At 36.4% G+C, this 13,783-nt stretch overlaps 1 long non-coding RNA gene across 1 annotated transcript; it reads right to left on the reverse strand.

The window, feature by feature from the left end:
* Positions 1-503: 503 nt before the first annotated feature.
* On the reverse strand, positions 504-13,395 carry LOC309659028. Its single transcript, XR_014262518.1, has 4 exons — positions 6,204-13,395; positions 4,201-4,280; positions 3,091-3,170; positions 504-586 (listed from the first exon to the last, which is right to left on the reverse strand). It is a non-coding gene; the product is annotated as an uncharacterized lncRNA (long non-coding RNA).
* Between the last annotated feature and the right edge of the window lie 388 nt (positions 13,396-13,783).

Below are 13,783 nucleotides of genomic sequence, written 5' to 3' on the forward strand. Positions count from 1 at the left end.
CATTAAAAATGAGGAAGAATTTTTATTGAAACTATATTTCTCATGTTGTATTTAAGAGTAACAAATGTACCCCTTTGCTTACTGTGTTACTTTTCAACATAACTTTTATGCTTTTGAGTACAAAGGAGTATAATTTGATTCATCATTTTTATAATTATTTCTCCTTTTTAAATGAACTTTTTAAAATTTATTTTTATTTATTTTTGGCTGCGTTGGGTCTTCATTGCTGCGCGCAGGCTTTCTCTAGTTGTGGCGAGCGGGCGCTACTCTTCATTGTCGTGCGTGGGCTTCTCGTTGCAGTGGCCTCTCTTGTTGTGGAGCACGGGCTCTAGGCACGCGGGCTTCAGTAGTTGTGGCACGTGGGCTCAGTAGTTGTGGCTTGCGGGCTCCAGAGCACAGGCTCAGTAGTTGTAGCTCACGGGCTTAGTTGCTCCACAGCATGTGGGATCTTCCTGGACCAGGGTTCGAACCCATGTCCCCTGCATTGGCAGGCGGATTCTCAACCACTGCGCCATCAGGGAAGCTCTTAAATGAATTTTTAACTTAAGCTACTCTGTTATGTTCATGAGCTGATCAATTTAAGAATCTGTAGAGAATGTAAAATGCAATAACAATGATAAATGAAAAATCCTCCAGAGCATATTTATGTTATGTGCACTGATAATATACTGTTACGAGATGTTCTTTAGTCAGACCAGCCTGCATTGTCTGTTGGGCAGTTTTTTTTCTGATCAGTGTATTTCCACAACTACAAGCTTTTTGATGACAACTACTGTAAAAGTTTGATTCAGAGAACATGCTGGACATCATTTGGCCTTTGGGTACTTAGAATGTGATCAAATGTAACCTAAGTAGCTAGTCATAAAATAGTCATGTAGATGGGATGCAATACGCTAAACATCAGTATATTAAAATCCTTTTAGAAAAGAAAGTATACCATTAACAACAAGAACAACAAAATTTCTGGAGCTTCAGAACCAAAATAAGTAGACCCTTGCTCTTGGGATCTTTGAGAACTTGGAACCATTCTTTGGAGCTTTGGTTTGGATTAAGAATATAGAGTGCATGTAGAAATTAGCAGAACAGAAGAAAATTTTGCATCATAGACACAAACTTCAGTGGATTGAAGGTTCGTTAGATACTCAAATGAAAGAAGCTTTGAAGAAAGGAGAAATACTGTGTGGAGAAAGTTGGAAAAATAAAAGATAAACCATGGGTACCCTTCCTACTTTGTGCCCTCTACTGGCACTCTCCTTGCCGACCACTCAGGCAACTTACAAGAAGTGACTTCTGATACAAGTAATTGAATAAAAAACCCTAATGTGCTCAGATTGTTTTTGGTCTCCATTCTGCTGCAGCAAGAAGTGACAGTCCTGCATACATTATGTCTGCCATTATGCAGTCTTCACCCTGGATTTCTAATTGTTTAAGATCTTTTGAATATCTTTATTCACTATATCAAATGATATCACTCACAAGAACAAAGAAATAAAGTCCACTTTCCTGACTTCAGGAATAATTCTTAAATATCCTTTTCTGATACAAATCTGAATTAGTTCTAAAGAGTTCCATATTAAGAAAATTCAAAACTATTTTTCTCCAGAAACTTATTCCATTGTATAACTCCCCACATTTCTGTGTAGGCATCCTTCCTCATATCTAATCTAAACCCTCTGTACTGCATTTTATTCTTTTCCCCTTTGTCTGGCTTTAGCATCAGAACAGATGGCCATCTTTTGTCAGTAATTGAAGACTGTTTCTAAGAAACATTGAGTCTGCATCAGAACTCACTTGTTAGGCAAAGCTCCTTCCTACTCAGGACAGAAGCCGGGACAGTCTTTGAAATCATAAGTGTGTCTTGAAGCTCTAGTTCGCCTTTTCCTCACTTTCAGTCATTTAATACCTTCATTTTTTTTTCTTTTCTCATCCCTTTTTTAAGATATATGACTAGTTAAATTTACTCACATTGAGGTGTAAATGACTGCTAAAGATTAAAATGTAACCCATTGGGGGATGGTGTCAATTTTAACAAAGAGCATTTTTTCTTAGATTGAGGTTTTAATCACAGGGTTTCAGTATCTATAAATTGGATAAAGTAGAGTGGGAGGAGGGAGGAGGATCACTGTCGACATCACTGAATCATTCTGTGCAGGCAGTCAGTTAAAATGCTCCATATGCAAGCAGCAGCCCTCTTCACTCATGACTCATTTAACAAATATTCACTGGGCATCTAGTGAGTGGGGCACTGGGACTCCAGCAGTGAATTAGACAATGTCTTATAGACCTTATATTCTTTTGAGGGGAGAAAAACAGTAAAAGAACCAATAAAACCAAGAAAATGCCAAGTGTGAGAAATGTGGGCAGAGATTAGAATAAGGTGAGGTGAATAGAGAGTCACTGGCTGGCTGCTTTGGATTTGGGTCAGGAAAGGCATTTCTTGGGAGAGGTCACCTCTAAATTGAGATCTGAATGTAATACAGGGCCAGCCATAGGCAAAGAGGGAGAGCAGTATTCCAGGGAGAGGTAAGAACAAGTGCAAGGACTCTACAGATAGGGATAAACTTAGCATGTTAATGTCTGTTTCTCACTGGATCGAGGGAGTCTAGAGGATGAGGTTGGGGAGAGGGACCAATTGATGCAGGGCTTTGGTATGCTAGTATAGAAACTTAGGATTTTATTCTAAGCATTGAGGGAAGCATCTGGAGCTGGATCTGATTGACATTTTTAAAACACTACCAACTTTTCTGTGTATGATAGCAGGAATGGAAGCAGGAAGACCAGTTGGGATGTTGAGTATTCGGGTGAGAGAAAACGATGACTCAGGATAGGATGGTGAAGGTGGAAACATAGAAAAAAGATTTCTTTAAGAGGGAGGTTGACAGGTCTTGCTGATGTGTTAAATGTGGAGTGTGAGTGAAAGAGAGGAGTCAAGAGTAATGCCTAGCGTTAAGGCTTGACTAATTCAAGGGTGATGCTTTCTTTACTATTATAGAGAAGACTTAGGGAGAAATAGGTCTAGAGGTAAGACCAAGATTTCATTGTTCAATATGCTATAGTAGTTAGGGTCACAGATTTTGAAATTAGGCATACCTGAATCTAAATCCTCCTGGCTTAGGTACTTTCCAGCTCTATGATCTTGAGCATAAATGGACATCAGTATGAGCACAGGACTGTGAAAATGAAAAAAACAGGCAGTTCATAGAGAACAACTTAGGTACATCAGCATTATTACTAAATTTGAGATTAGAATTTAAAATCTGTTTTTTCTGTTGTCCAAATTTTAATATTGTTGGTTAATATTTTATGCCATGACTCCAAAATATCATCTCAAATTGCAGAGTTTAAGAATTAGAAACAGTATTGTTATTTTCTGACCAATTCCTTTGCTAAAAGTTTACATTCCTTTAAATATACCACAGTGTCGTTTTAGCCATAGAGTATGTTGCTTCCTAATGGTCAATTTGTCTACTAAGACATAGAGATAGTTATACCATTTTCCAGTACTAACATTGATCATTTTCACATCTTTCATTATCCTGTATGGTTTTCTTTATAAAGACTAGGAACCAGCAATTATCCACTTTATACATATACTTTTAACCTTTTATTTAAAAATGTCATATTATATTCTGGTCTTCCAGAAGCACTTCTCTATTTGTTGTCTTTATCAAGCATAATTCATGAGTATCTCTTGCATTTTTCTAGGTTTCTGATGAAAATAGAACCCCAAATTCTGAATTTATTATGATGGTCAGTTTTTCAAGGGGGGTATAGTAGGAGGAATTAGAAAGAGTAATTTTTTCCAGTTGTGAGGAACTTACAATATTTCTCTTTTTTAGGCCATGTCTTATGAGAAGTGGCATAGATTACAGTTGGGAGGGACAGAACTTGAAATAGCACTAAGGTCATTTTAAAATCATCAACTCTACAAAATACTTGTATGAAAGAAATTTGTTTATGTTTTGAACACCTAAAATTTGTATATGCTCTTGATTGGTCAATATTCTGTGGTCCCACATTAGCTACCTTTGAGTTTCTAGACAGATAAAGAAGAGAGGATTATTTTCACTGATTAGGTGGATGCAAGGCCTTGAGGACAAATAGATGGTGATTTAGTACTTTATATATCAAAGTTTTTTTTTAAGTTTATTAATGAAAATACTGTTGAAAGAAGAATCAAGAAAGATAAATTGCACGTACCTCTTTCTCTCAAATAACAGTGCACTTAAACATGGCCCATTAATTTTCAGCCTGGAGGTATTATTGATGATGTAATACTCCTGCGAGAGTAGACTTTGAATTTAACACATTTTACTCATTCACGTTTAGCTCATTCAATATGATCAATTTATCAATATGTATGAGACCACCAGAGAACCTATTACAGAAATATGCATGCTTTGATACCTAATGCATATGCCTCTTCTTTGATGTAGAAAATGAGTTTGGTGGGCTAACTCAAGAGATTCTGAATGAAGGTGCAAAATAAAGATTCCCAAAATAATCAAGAGGTACTTTCAGTTGAAAGCATTATAGAGCCCAAAATTCTGAGTAAAGAAATCATTTTGTATCTGCTTCAGAGAGGCACTATTTATCTCTGTTGGCCAACATACTTTGAAACAACTATTTGGTTTTAATGGATATATATCGTGCCACTCTGCCGTCAGTAATTTGAACAGCTTGAAATACTGTATGTCATCTTACATTGCTTTCTCTTTGAAGAAAACACAATCACTGGATTGTTTTTCATTGATTTAAAAACATTGACTTGCTGAAGTATGAGGCTGTGTGCAGTCATAATTCTTGTCTTTTCTTCCTCGGCAAAGCCTGTGATAATTCTTTGAGTTTCAAGCAGGTGTCATGCATCAGATCCAAGTGCTTAATAAATGCACCAGAAATATATTTTTTTAAGGCCTTGTGTTTATCCCATTTCCATTTATCTTGTGAAATGTCTTCAAATGCTTTTCTAAAATCCTGGGAAAGAGCAGGTTAGCATTTCGACTTGGCAAGCAAAGCTAGTATGTGTAAGACTCTCCTGTCTATTTTGACCTTAACCAACACTGGTGATTCCTAGCCTGTATGCCAAGGGACCATGAGGAGTGACGGAGTTATTGGATGGGGCCCACAAATCCATATGTACACCAAGCTTTTTTTTTTTTGGTAATCTGAATAAATATCTGTAACATGAAACTGTACATGAAAATTGTGGTTTTTTTCTAAACGCTGCTGTGATCAATAAAATCAAATGCATTTAAAAGTGATCCTTAATTCATGGTGACTTTTCGTCATGTTACATTTTCTCAGTTAATGGAAGGTACTGGGTACCTGTATTTTTTACATTGTAATTGACAGTGTTCTATGCATTAAATTTTAAGAAAAGATGACATTATTGACCACAGGTACCTCACTGATACCAAATTGAAATGATTTTTTATCATATCCTTGTTGTGAGCTGGTCATCAGCAATTTCACATTCATTTTGATCAACAGCATACTAATAAGTTAATATAACTAACAACAACTATAATAGCTATTGCATTGGGCGCAGACAGTTGTTTCGTTTTTACACCAATCCTGTAAACTAATTGTTATTATTTTTTCCATTTCCCTAAGAGGAAACTAAGTATATTGCCTTTGTACCAATGGAACGCTTGTAGGTAATGTGGCTATTAACCCTAACTTGGCCGTCCAACTCTAAGTGCCTTTCTCTTTTGGCTCCATCACATTGCAGAGCAGTATGACATGTAAGACGTACATATCAAAGTTGTGCTTGATTCTAGAAGGCGTAGACTCATGGAAGTGATATGACTGGATCTGCCTTAAATTAGTTTGAATCTGATCAATTGTGATTTTTTGAGAACATTTAATCTAGAAAGATTTGTTTGTAAAATCCATGAAATCATATGAATGCTATGCAAACCAGGCAATTAGAGCAACTACCCCTCACTACTAAACCAGCAGCCGCCTACTAGATATGTCCAAATTTGACTTACTATTTCAAATATCAAGAGAGACTAAGAAAAGAAAGGAAAGAAAAACAAGCAATGATATGGAAATTTAAAAGTATAGGAAAGAAAAGGTGGGAAGAGCTGCATGCAGTTCATGGACTTTAAAAATTAAGAGATCTGGGGGCTTATAGTAGAGTCCCTGACGGTTTTCAGCTCATTAATTTCTCTGGTGAACTAGGTGCTAGCCTCACCTACCCGCTCTCTTCTGCATCCTTCGTCTCATTATTCTCCCTTCCACCGTGGAAAATCCTACTGTTTGTTTACAATCCAGAGTTTTAAAGAGGCTGAACTAAAATTGGCTGCTTCTGGGACATCCCTGCCAATGGATGGGGTCCAAATTGGCTCTGCCATGAAGAGGCAGCTATGCCCACATAAGGATATTTTGGCTTAGTGCTTCTGTCATCTTGTTGCCAGGCAGACAGTCATCCAGGAGTGGGAAAATACAGCCAGGGCAGATGTTTATAGCTAGAGTGGTCAGCTGGTTAGAGCACTGGTCTGAAGGAAAGGCTATCTGGATGTCATGTTTGACTCCTCATGGGAAGCACCTAATGACAGACAAACCACTTAGCCTTTTAGTCCCCAGTCTGATGGACAAGGAGTACATATACCTCCTACCTGCCTAGGGATAGTTTTTAAGTTTTCAGTTTATTTCTTCCAGTCCTGACTATACAGGAGACAACCACTTTCTTTTCTGTTTTGTGAACAGGGTTATAACTATCTCTGTAGCTTTTCTAATGTTACAGTCAAGTTTAGGAGAAAGAACAGTTCTCGCAGCCTTGGAAGAAAGGCTTCCCTTTAAATGTTTTTCATCGGCTAATATATTACCTGAAGATGAGAAGACAGGGTGTGTGTACAAAAATCACATGTAGAAAGCATATGTGTAAAACATAGATGTATATACAGTATTTATGTAAAGATGTCTTTATCTAGACATTCCAGCACAGCTCCAGTTAAGCCACAACTTTTGTAACAGGAAAGCAAATCAGATTTGACTACATTGGCTGTTTAACTGAAGGAGCCACACAGATGGGAAAGAAGCACAGACAAATTGCTTTTGGCTCTGCTTTCCTTTATAACAACATCAGATATTTTTAGTTTCTTTCTCTCTATGCGTTGTGCATGTTTCTGCCTCATATAGAAAGTCATTGCACATTGTCTTCATTAGTTTTGCCACGCTTTACTAACCCCATTTAGCTTTTCACTTACCTTTTAAATTCTGCAGATACCATGGGAAAGTCCATTTTTTCAGATGTAGGTGATGGGCAGATAGAAATAACTTAATGTCATGGAAATGATTCTTATTAGTAGAATAGAGAATCTTATACTTTTGATCTCATGGTGGATGCATATTTCTGATTAGCACAAAGTACCTTTCCAAGCTGGGTGGATCTATACAAACCTTAGTTCCAATAATTAGAACAGAATTTTCTCTATGACAGTCTCAGTGTAATGTAGTGAACTGTGAGAATCATTAAAAATTATTATTTGGGTAATGTCCACATGAACCTTTCATAGGCTGCCTATTTTGTTTTCACTCTCTTGAACTTTCCCATTTGTAAATAGCAATAGTTGTTATTTTCATATCCAGCTTCCTTGTGATATTACAGTGTGAGATTGGAAAGAGATGAGTATGGCTACAGATTTCGTCAAGTATTCCAGCAGGCTATCTCATCATTGTTATCCTCCAAAAGTGGTCTGTGAGCAAGGACTTAAAAACATATGACTCAAACAATGTGACACTTCTTAAAAAGTTAATCATAGAGTGCCATTTGACCAAGCAATTTCACTTCTAGGTATCTACCCCAAACTTGTATTCATGTAAAGACTTGTTGACCAATGTTTATAGCAGCTTATGCATAATAGTCCCAAATTGGAAACAATCCAAATGTCTATCAACTGGCAAATGAGTAAAGAAAATGTGGTATACCTGTGCAATGGACTACAATTCAGAAATAAAAAGTAACAAACTACTACTGATGCATGAAACAACAGAGGTTATACTAAGTGAAAGAAGCCAGAACAAAGACTACATATTGCATAATTAAATTTACATGAAATTTCTAGAAAAAGAAAATCTGTGAAGAAAAATGCAGATCACTAGCTGCGTGAGGCAGGAGATAATAGTGGAGATTAACTGCCAAGGACATGAGGTAACTTTTGGGAGTGATGAAAAGTTTTAACTAGTTAAGTGATGGTTGCACAATTATATATTTATTAAAAATCATTGAACTGATACTTACAATAGGTAAATTTTATGGTATGCAAACTAACCTTATAAGGTTATGATTCTGAATGCTAATTATTGATAGTTTCTATAGCCCTGTATCCACCTCATTATAATTTTGCATGCTGTGTGTTTCAGGGAGATTGGAGTGTGTATGTATGTATGTGTGTGTGAGTGTGAGACAGGTACTGCCCTCCCCAATATATTCCAGCTATTATGGATGTCTATCTGTGTTTTGAATATGCCAAATTCTATTCTGCTCCAGGAAATTCTTCTGCACATACTGTAACTTGCCATCCCTGGAATGTTCTTTTCCAACACACTTCTCAAGGCTGGCTCCTTTTCTTTCAGGTTGTTGCTAATATACCTCCTCAGTGAGGGCTTCCCTAGTTTTGTAAAGGAGATTCCTGTCCCCAGTAATATTTTTGGCCACTTGTGAATTTCTTTCATAGCATTTGACCCAACTTTGAGTTAGTTTCATATGCATATATGTTTATATGTATATATTTAATATCTTCCCTAATAAAATATAAGGCATGTAAGTGAAAGTATATCCCAGTGGTCATTACAGTGTGGGTATTTAATATTTTGTAAGTAATTAATAAATGAATGAATAAGAGTATTCCTGGTATTACACCATGAAAGGTTAGAAAACTCCTTAATAATTTAGGTGGGTCTGCATTCCAGGTTTTTTTTTTTTAAGGATTTCCATAGTCATGAATGGACTTGCCTCATCTAGCAAATGCTGGTATTCCTGAAAATACTCTGGAAATAACCTTTTATTCTGAGGACTTCTGAGTGTGGGTGTAAGTCTTTATTGTCAGAGGATTCTGGTATCTGTGAGGGACACCCTAATTTTCCCATGTCTGTCTTTAAAAATCTCACATGATCCTGGGAGGCATAGAGGCTCCAGATTTTTTCAGTGCCCTGCAATTACCAGTTGCTAAATATTGTTTTTTGACACCTCATCAAGCTCTTTTAAAAACCTACTTTAACAACTGAATTAGACCTCCCTGTGTACAAACCATCATACAAAACTAATGTACAGTGAACTGTGGCCTAAATAATGAGGCTTCCCAAAAACTTAATCTTCCTCCCAGGAAGTAGCTTCTACTATGAAAAAATTTCACTCATTACATAATCTGACGAAATAGTATAATATAGTTTTAATAGCTACAGTTAATACATTAAACATGTGGTTTCTTCAATAATTACTAATTTTTACTCACTACTAATTTACTAATTTTTCTCACTACTAATTATGGTATTAAATTGTTCACTCCTTAATTTGTTCTGTCATAAGTTTTTATTTATTCCAGACTGACTGGTGATAGAGTTGAGACTTTTGCACTTCTATCATTAGCTTAACATCGTTGATATAAAATGCTGTATGTTGTAGTAGTTTATTATCGCATTATTTTTGGTGACTTAATTTTCCTGTGATGATCATCTCAGTTTAGCCATTCCAGATGTGAAATAGTTTCAGAGGATATTTAAAAAACTTACCAAGATTGTTCTTTGTAGTTTTATATAATTTTAATACCATTATGATAGTTGCCAGTTATAATTGTCAGTCCTCTCCAGCTGCCTGTTTGCTACAGGAAACTTAACTGCTGGAGTATTGTGCAGGCACACCAGGCAGCTGGCTTGAGAAGAGTTGAAAGACCCCCAGGAAGTACTTTTTGGACTGAAATGAATTGAAATGGGTAACTGCTTATTACTTTAAGGTGTATATATAAGTATTAGGTGTCTGTGTCTCTTTGTAAAGTGAGGCAGGCTTTATGAGGAATGTGGGAATAGAAATGCAGTAATCATTCACTTTCAGAGACTTTTGACACACGGGAGTGACCTACAGCACAAAATTTAAGAGTGTCCAAAACTCAGTAATCAAGTTAAATCTTATTTTAGTGCAATGTTTTAAGAAATTAAATTGGCACACTGACCTGTGGGCCAGTACCTGTTTTTGTAAATAAAGCTTTATTGGACTGGGGGCTGAGATTAGGGTGAGGTGAATGAGACAGGATCATGCAAGTGGAGAGTTGTGTCTTGTCTTTATTTAAAATTGTCATAAAAATACTTTTTTTGTAATAGATATTTTGCCTTAAATCTGATTTTTTAAACATTATGATTCATAATTTCCTAGTTTCTCTGAGATCTTCCCAAGATATGGTAGCTATAGGAAAGCTTAATAACCCACACTAATTTAGGGAGAGATGTGGAATTAATGTATTTGGGGGTATACATTGGATCCCTGAAATTCCAATTTTATTTAAAATGCCTGTGTCAGAGAGGTTGTTTTTAAAGGGCAATGCAGCAACTGTATATTCTAAATGCTTTTCCTTAACTAGAGCTGCAAATGTTTAGGATATTGTAAAATTGAATTTTTTTTTGAACTCCGACCATGCTTATATTGAGAACAATTATATCTCAGGGTAGTCATCATGTCTGTGTAAAAATAAATGCTGTTACCTTTAAGTTTTGTTCAAAATCTACCCTTTATTTTGATTTATATAGATTTTAACATTCAAAAATAAGATATTAAAAGTAGACACATATATATATATCCCGATAATAAATATTCCATATATATGTATTCACACATATCATGGAGAAAACAAAATCTGTTTTTCCTTGAATGAGTCCTACATAAATCCAAAACAATTGGAAGAATCAAGAAAATATAAAACTGTTTAAAAGCAAATGGTGATTCATATTTATCTCACCATTGATGCTTACTTTCTAGATATTTACTTGGTTGACTACTCTAAATATTTTTTTTAGGCTGCCACTATGGCTGTGTCTCCACAATATTTTGGACCTTATTATGACATGGGTTGATATTTTGTTTGATCCAGACTCTTATAAGGATACAGTGTAATACAGAGGTGGATGATGATGCAGCCTGCTTTCCTACAGAGTGTGGCAGAGTTGAGCAGCTAGTTTACGATCTAAGAATATGGCTTTTGAGTCGTAAGAAGCTAGATGGTTTAAACATGCTCTGCACTCTCTCAGGTGGGGGCTGCCTTTTTTCCCTTCCTTTTTTTCCCCATAATAGCACCTCTTGAACTACTGTGCTCCCAGGTAATGTATTCTCTTCCTTGCTTCTTATTCCCTCATTCCTCCTTAACCCCTCCCTACCTTTGGAGGTCCAGCTATGAGATAATCCACACTTCCTTCCTTTTTGCAGTTACTTACAGAAACCTCATTCCTGAGTATTTTAACCTCCACTTGTCATTCTTATCAACACTACTCCCTGTCATACCTCTTAGTGACTTCAGTATCCACAGAGATGATACTCAGACTTTCAGCTTCTTGACCTCTTCTTCATTACTCTATTTTTCTACCTTACATCAGACATTTATTTCCAAGATCATATCAATTAATGCATTCCCACCATATTATCAGTTTTAGGTATTCTACTTTCTGACCACCTCCTGTCTTTCCAGCTGATAACAAAACTCCCCAAGCTGATCCAATCACATTTTCACTGTCCTCCCTTACCCTATTTCATGTTCTCACCTCCCTCTTTGTCCAGCTTAGATTCTATGGTTTGCATTTATAAACATTACTTTGCATATGCCCTCATTTCCCTTGTTCCCCTCTCTTTTACTAACACAGGAATTAAACCCAATCAGACTAAATCTAGTGATTGAGCTCTTAATCACTACAGTATACATATATTATCTCAGTTGAGTCTTGCAACACACCTGTAAAAATAAATCAGAAAGTAGAAGCTTGGAGAAACTAAGTAAGTCTTCTGTGATCACACAGCTTGTATGTGGTGTAGTAGTTTTTAAACTTTGCCTACTTTGTATCTACATCTAAGCAGCTGAACTTGTCTGGGGAAGTTTATGCTGACTCATTTCACTTTAAATTTCATGACCATTTCAGAATAGAATATTCAGAAGTAGACCTCAAAAAATATAGTCATCTGATCTTTGACAAAGGAGCAAAGGCAATACAATGGAGAGAAAATAGTCTTTTCAACAAATGATGCTGGAACAACTGACATCCACATGCCAAAAAAATGAATGTAGATGCAGACCTTACACCCTTCACAAAACTTAACTCAAAATAGATCACAGACTTAAATGTAAAACACAAAACTATCAAATTCCTAGAAGATAACATAGGAGAAAATCCAGATGATCTTGGGTTTGATGATTTTTTAGATGCAACATCAAAGGCACAGTCCATAAAAGAAAGAATTTATAATCTCAACCTCATTAAAACTTCTGCTCTAAGAAAGACAGTATCAAGATAATGAAAAGAAAAGCCACAAAATGGGAGAAAATATTTACAAAAAACACATTTGATAAGGGACTATTATCCAAAATATACAAAGAACTCTTAATACTCAACAATAGGAAAACAAACCATCCAGTTAAAAATGTATCAAAGACCTTAGTAGTCACTTCACCAAAGAATAAGTACAAATTGCGAATAAGCATATATGTCATCATATGTTATCAGGGAAATGAAAATTAAAACAATAATGAGATACCACTATATACATATTAGAATAGACAAAAATCCGAAGCACTGAGAACACCAGATGCTAGTAAGGATGTGCAGCAACAGGAATGCTCGTTCATTGCTGGTGGGAATGCAAAATGGTGCAGTCACTTTGGAATAGAGCTTGGTGGTTTCTTAGAAAACTAAACATACTCTTATTAGAAATCCAGTAATCCTGCTCCTTGGTATTGACCCAAACAAGTTGAAAACTTATGTCCACACAAAAACCTGAACGTGGATATTTATAGTAGCTTTATTCATAATTGTCAAGATGTCCTTCAGTAGGTGAAAGGGTAAATAAACTGTGGTACATCCAAGCAATGGAATATTCTTTAGCTCTAAAAAGAAATGTGGGGCTTCCCTGGTGGCGCAGTGGTTGAGAATCTGCCTGCCAATGCAGGGACATGGGTTCGAGCCCTGGTCTGGGAAGATCCCACATGCCATGGAGCAACTAGGCCCGTGAGCCACAATTACTGAGCCTGTGTGTCTGGAGCCTGTGCTCCGCAACAAGAGAGGCCGCGATAGTGAGAGGCCCCCACACCGCGATGAAGAGTGGCCCCCACTTGCCACAACTAGAGAAAGCCCTTGCACAGAAACGAAGACCCAACACAGCCAAAAGTAAATAAATAAATAAAGTAAACAATGCGTTTAAAAAAAAAAAAAGAAATGTGCTATCACTCATAAAAAGACATAGAGGAAATTTAAATGCATATTACTGGGTGAAAAAAGCCATTCTGAAAAGGCTACATACTATATAATTCCAACTGTATGACCTTACAGAAAAGGCAAAACTATGGAGACTGTGAAAAGATCAGTGGTTGCCAGGGATTAGGAAGGATTGAGGGAAGAATAGGTAGAGCACAAAGGGCTCTTTGGACAGAGAAACTACTATGAAGGATACGTGTCATCATGGAGGATACATTTGTCTAAGCCCACACAATGTACAACACCAAGAGTGAACCCTAATGTAAACTATGAACATTGGATGATAACAATGTGTCAATATATGTTCATCAGTTGTGACAAATTCTACCAT

This window comes from Balaenoptera physalus (genome assembly GCF_965194825.1).
Source record: "Balaenoptera physalus genome assembly, chromosome: 3".
Classification (NCBI taxonomy): domain Eukaryota; kingdom Metazoa; phylum Chordata; class Mammalia; order Artiodactyla; family Balaenopteridae; genus Balaenoptera; species Balaenoptera physalus.